This window comes from Ptychodera flava, chromosome 7, assembly GCF_041260155.1.
Source record: "Ptychodera flava strain L36383 chromosome 7, AS_Pfla_20210202, whole genome shotgun sequence".
Classification (NCBI taxonomy): domain Eukaryota; kingdom Metazoa; phylum Hemichordata; class Enteropneusta; family Ptychoderidae; genus Ptychodera; species Ptychodera flava.
The window spans coordinates 43,602,398-43,608,818 of NC_091934.1; the positions used below are offsets into that span (position 1 = coordinate 43,602,398).

Here is a 6,421-nt window from a genome sequence, read left to right on the forward strand (position 1 = left end):
ACACTTGTTATGCGTCCAATGTCTTGAGAACTGTGCTCGAGGCACAAAAAATGTCAAATTACACTATGTAGTAGAAAATTCTGATACAATGGCACCGCAGACTAGGCAAATGAAAAAGGTCAAAATTAACGTTTAAAGAGAAAGTCTTGAGGACCAAAGCACACCCGGGAAGTTTATTGCAATAAAATATTAATAGGACTGACCTGTGGGTTTTGAGCCCAGATCATGACAGCATGCGTTGATTTGAACCAATGATTTCCAACCAACGAGGGTACATTATTAATCTTCACCATTAGTCTGTACATACTTTTACAGCTTGTATCACTGCATGAAACCCAATATTCAGATAATTCACATTAATGAGTTGCCTGTATTATAGTATAATACACGTGAATTCACATGAATCCACATGAATACAAGCTAGCTGAATACAAAAAATGGATTCTTGACTGTATTCATCTGTATATGCACTCTTCAGCTAAAATACAGGCAATAATCCATGCTAATACAGTAAGTATTATAGGGTTTTCATGCAGTGTATAATTTTGACACCATTTTAATTTTTTGTGTTATTATTATTATTTTATAACTTAAACCCTACTGAACATCATTATTATTCCAATCCGACTTTAAATAGTTGATGACAGAAAGTGTCTGTCTCTTCAGGTTTTCACTGCCATTTCAGACATTGATCCTCCATAAGTGTTCGATCTTCATGGAGTTTAAACCTCCCTGGTGTTCAAATTCTTTAAAAGTAATGTTGTGGGTGAGGTACTTTTTGTGAAGAGACTGCATTCTTGGTCACAATTTTGTGACCAAGAACATCTTTAATTTTGCTTCCCTTCACGAAGACTGCTGTTCGCATTTTGTAAGCGTCTGTCCGTGAGTGAAAACCCAGTTATCCGTACCTGTGTAGAGTCTGATTCGTATTTTCATTCAGCTTTTGGAAACATTGTAGAAAGGTTCTTTATTAAGGTTTTGCTCTTTTTAACTTCTATGTATTTTTTTTGCTTCTATTATTTATTTTATGGGCATTCATGGCCTGAAATAAAGATTAATAATAATAATATCATTATCGTCCCGTATATTTGAAAGCGATGATTGATGTTTTCTAATATACATGGTTATTTATTTAAGATAGTATGCGAGTCGAGTGTGAAAGACTTAGACTTTTGCTCAAACTTTCCTCAAGGAATCTTTCAATCATTCTCTATCAAAACCAAGAATGAAACTCGGGGTCACCGTGCAAATTTGGGTACCAGACAAACAAAGTACCAAAGATTTTTTTTTATTTTAAATTCAAAATGGTAGCCATCCCTGTGTTAACTCTGTCGAGAAAAATAAAATGTTTGATCTTTGAAAAACTAAGACAGTGAAAAGTTTTCTTACACCAAAAGCTTCAAAATGAACCCTAACAAGTTGTAGATTAGAAAGGAATTGTAAAAGTTTGAGAGTCCAAATATCTGTTTCCCAAGACGCATTCCAACTAAAAAAACTTTTTTATAGCTTTTGGAAAATTCCTTCCTCATTCTGATAATGCGTGCAATCTTCAATAATTCTTTGAATGCTCGGGTTTCCAATCATTTTCTTTTATACCTTACAGGTGAATCTGGTTTGGACCAAGAACCACTCCTTCTAGGGAGCTCGTAGAAGTTCGTATTATCATTGATTCATTGCAATTGTTTTTAAATGGTAATGAATCATACAAGCAACCAACAAAGGTCCCAATTACCATTTATCAAATAAATCAGCTCGCGTAATTCCAGCTATGAAACTTTACACAGAATTTCTTCATTGTGCTCTTTTCATAAGATCTTTTGACATCAGACATTTAAGATTATACAGGTTTATATGTTCACATGCCATGTTCTGATTTAAGGCCTTGTTTGCCTCTTATGTCAGTTCTGTATAATGTAGTCCAGGAGTAGATTCATTTTCATCTTAATTTAGATGGTTTATCCTTCCACCTTTTATCTAGTCAATTTTTCAATTGCTTGAGTACTGTTGTTTTTGATATTTGGCGGACTATTCCATAAATCAACGTTTGTGGATAGATTAGTACTTCCTAATAATGTCTGGTAGATTTTTTACCAATTTTATACTGGTGCCCTATGGTATCATATATTGGTCTGCATTGTTTAATACAGTTTGAAACTTCGCTGACATATATTTCCCTGTTTAAATATCATACAACCTTATCATGTTTCCTCTCACATGCATATATTTCAGTATAGTGTGATTTAGTTTCCGTAGTTTGTCTTCATAGGAGAGATCTCTGAAGCCCGGTAGTTATTATCTGTCTCTGTATTTAACATTTTCCAACTCTATTTCATTTTCCTTAAGAATAAGTGTCCATGCTTGGTTACATATTTAACGTGAGATCTTAAGGGGCTTATATAGCAATAAACAGACTCTTTATCTAAGTGTTTATATGTTTTCCCAAGTCCAATGACTGAGTTTACCTTTTGAGTTTGTTGCTAAGACGTTGTGAAAAGTAAGGTTTTCATCACATCTTTTCTACTTAATGTACTCTTCAGTATATGTTATCTTCTTCCATGGTTTAGTCTTTCCTATCTAGATCAGATTTTCAACTCTCATGCAGACACATTGCCTGGGTCACATTTTAAAAGTGAATTTTGAGTCCAGTTGCACAGCTTCTAATCTTTCTGTAAATAGTCGCAGTCTTCTTCTTTGAAAATACATGTAAACACTTTTGTATCACCTTCAGAACAGTGGATCGCCTCCCATTAATAAATCCAAACTGTCTGCGCCCTTTTTATGGGCCAAAATTTTGGTCCCCGATAATTTCTTCTTTTTAAGGTATTCAATTTCACAATTACGAATCAAGGATTCCATGTGCGTACACACTATGATAATAAGCATGAGTAGTCTCATTTTGCCTGCAATCATTTATTCCTTTTTTATGTAGTGCAGGTTTATTGGCCTATTTCCAATCATATGGTATGGCTCGTAGTATGATTGTTTCTTTGAATAGAAGTGTTAAAAGATCATGTGCACTACCATTGGCTCTGCTAAAATTCTTAGATGCGTTTCGTCTAGACCAGGTGACTTTTAAATGTTAATCTTTTCAAGTAACTTCAGCACATCTGCTTCGTTGAAGTTGGATCCATTAATGAAGAGAGTTCAATGATTTTCGGTATAGTCCAAGTACCAACTGGTTCTTTTGTAAATACAGTTGAGACGTAATCTGCAAGTATTTCAGCTTCCTCGACATCGTTAGTGATCAAATTGTAAGAACAAGATCAATCACAGAGGGCTTGTAAGATACTCTGTTCTCAATTGATGAAGTGATGTGTTGAAATTGGAAAGGAAAACTATCAAAGACCGTGTCCAGAAATCTGAAATTGTCATTGTTTTAACTTGATATAAATTTACTAATTTTGTGAATCAATGCATGTGTGATTAGTCGCTTGTAATTAATAGTATTTCTCTGTAAGTTCGGTTATGAAATGATTGATGTTATGTTGTTGTTGTTGTTGTTTACTGTATGTAATAGAAGTAGGACTTCAGTAAATTAGACAAAATGTATAGTATCTGTCGTCTCTCATTCTCATGTGTTCACACACGTGAGCTAATGGCGCAGCAATGTATCTGTCTGTCTGTTGGCACTATATCCGAAGAACGGCTTATTGGATCAGAATCAAATCTGGTAAATAGACTTAAGAACGGCAAGAATTGATGATCGGTTTGTAGTGGTTGTGGCTTGCACATGTTGTGCTCATTTGCATAATTAATTATTTAAGAAAAAACAGACATACGTTGAGAACATGTGTAGTGTGGTGTTGTTTCGACTATTAGACGATGTTTCAACTTTTGCAGAGTTGATTTGTGACCGACTGATAATGCTGCCTAGCTATCAGTTACCGCTACTCAGCTGGTAGTTACGCCTGGCAGTGTTGACAACACCTTGATTCAGCTATGTTCGCTGCGTTCATTTCACGTGAAGTACGTCCATCTGTAGACTTGCTCCAAGTCTATGGGCATGTAGGCGCTGAATGTCAAAACACAATAAATTGGAGGAATGAACTACGGCAGACTGTCACGCTAGGTGGTAGGCTAGCTCTTGGCCAGCCGGTTACTGCTGCCGAGAAAAGCCAGGCAAGTCGGGACAGTCTAGGGACCGTTCAGTTTTACGACCGGGGGCGGCAAAATCATGGGGGTCATCGTAATTTTGGAATCCGCGAAGGAGGGGGTCATCGCTTTTTCACTGGTAGAAAAAGGGGGGTCACCACATTTTCAAAACATAATACCAACAATAAAGTTCACTTTATGCCATGGCCATGATCAACCCTCTATGCCCTTTTAAAAGCAAAATAATACATGACTTGATATGTTTTTTATCATTATTGACGTGTTTCTACTTGTTCACCCATTCTTGCATTCATAATTTCAATAAAATGCTGTGAAAAAATAACCTGATGTGGCCTGTATCTTTTCACCTTGATCTTAAAAGGCAAATATAACTTTCTGTCTTGACAACCATACCATAGTTTCAATGTTTTACCTAAAGTACTTGCTTGGTTTGTACGCAGGAAACAAGTAGAAAACAGGCTCTATAATTTTATAATTTTCAAGTGATCAAAATACAAAAGTCCTGATAAGATAAGATGATCACAACTTCCAGTAAAGGGATACAGTCACTCTAAATGTATACAATAAAATTAAAACTGTTCCTGGAGGATGTACTAAAAATATAGAAAGCTGCTTCCTGTCGGTAAAATCTAAAAAAATTCAAGATTTTAAAGATTTTTGAATTTTTTTTTTAACAAATTTGTATTCTTATTATTTTTTCTTTATTTTGCAAACTAGTTTGAAGATTTTTTTTCCTAACTTTCTGCTCTGAAATTTTTTTTTCTGTTTTTGACACCCCTCTCCCAAGATCTAATGGTCCATCCCTTATCACTCACTTGCATGTTTATTGAGTATAATTTATGTACTCAAATGGCAGGAAGGTGGTGTAAAACAAAAGAAAACAAGAAGTACTCTCCCGAACTTTCGTCATTGTGTTGATTTTGATGCTCCCTCCACAGTGACACCAGGCGACCTCATGTGACCTCGGGCCCTCTCCTGTACCCTTTAAGATAGCCACTAGGCCTATATGTTAATCGATGGGTACATAGTGATTAATTGAGGGGCTCGGTGATTTTACGCAATCAATGAAATTTACTGTATTTTTTAACTATTATATGGCCATTTTGTGATGTTTGTGATTTTAGACTGCTTTAATTAAGATTTCACTTGTGTGTTTTGACAGGCGAAGTATTGTGTGGGGGAATACTTTGCACAAATGAGTATGGCTACAAGCAGTAATTAGTTATTTTTGTCAGATAATCACGTTTTGTCAGATAAGAACGTTTTGTCAGAGAAGCACGATTTGTCAGATAAGCGCCGTACAGACGCAGGTTCGAGGTCCAGCATGCGTTACTAATTCATCCACGACCACTCGCACTCTGTGAAAAGAATAGTAACAGTGGTAATATCAAGGTCATATCAAGGTGAACGCGATTGGCTTCTAACATGTTCGAGTTTCTCCGTGTTGTCTTCGTTTTAATCGTCATATTAGCCACAACTCTGTGGTATCTTCACTATCGACGCAACCTACCACCTGGTCCCTTGGGTCTGCCTTTAATTGGATGTCTGTTTCGTCTTGGAGAAAGACCTCACAAAAAATTCAAGGAGTGGGCTAAAGTGTATGGAGACGTCTTCAGTGTGCGAATTGGTACGGAGCTAGTGGTGATTCTGAACAGCAATCGAGCAATCAAAGAAGCTTTCATCAAAAAGTCTTCCATGTTCTCTTCGAGGGTACAAAAAGGACTTTATCCTCGGCTGTTTAATAACAAAGGTAAGAGCTCGAAGAAGATCACTTTCTTAAAGGCGTTAATTATATTTTAGTTTACTTTATTTAATTATAAGGCCGAGTCCACTGACACCAGAGTGTCAGTAGCCATATTGTCAATGACGTCAAAGGTTCCGTATAAACTAGGTCAAATGTTGTTTATTCCTTCAACAAGCTTCACCCACGGACAAATACCATATTCAGCTGTCGACCACTCGGTATATTTCTAAAAATTTATTAACTGTAACATCCGGAAAAGGGCGCATCAACTTGTCAGTAACGAAAATGGACGTCGTAACTTCGCTCGATTCTGAAATTCGAGTATTCGGTGTAGGCATGCACGGAGTTAGCTGTGATATCGCAGCGGTACTTGTGGCGTGTATCGAACACGCTCGGGTCATTGGGGTGGCGATGACCCCCAATGACCCGAGCGCGTTCAATACACGCCACTAGTACCGCTGCGATATCACAGCTAGCATGGAGTAGGGTCAGGGATGTCGATAGGGCCTATATCCCCAAAATAACCGTACAGCGCAGCTCCTTGCCCGGGTGAATAGAAACTCC

At 37.0% G+C, this 6,421-nt stretch overlaps 1 long non-coding RNA gene across 1 annotated transcript in view; it reads left to right on the top strand.

The window, feature by feature from the left end:
- The window catches only part of LOC139137629 (uncharacterized), a 3,611-nt gene extending 822 nt beyond the window's left edge, over nucleotides 1–2,789 (top strand). Inside the window, exon 3 of the long non-coding RNA XR_011553424.1 lies at nucleotides 1,604–2,789. This is a non-coding gene — a long non-coding RNA (uncharacterized lncRNA). The remainder of the gene's footprint in view (nucleotides 1–1,603) is intronic.
- Nucleotides 2,790–6,421: the final 3,632 nt, after the last annotated feature.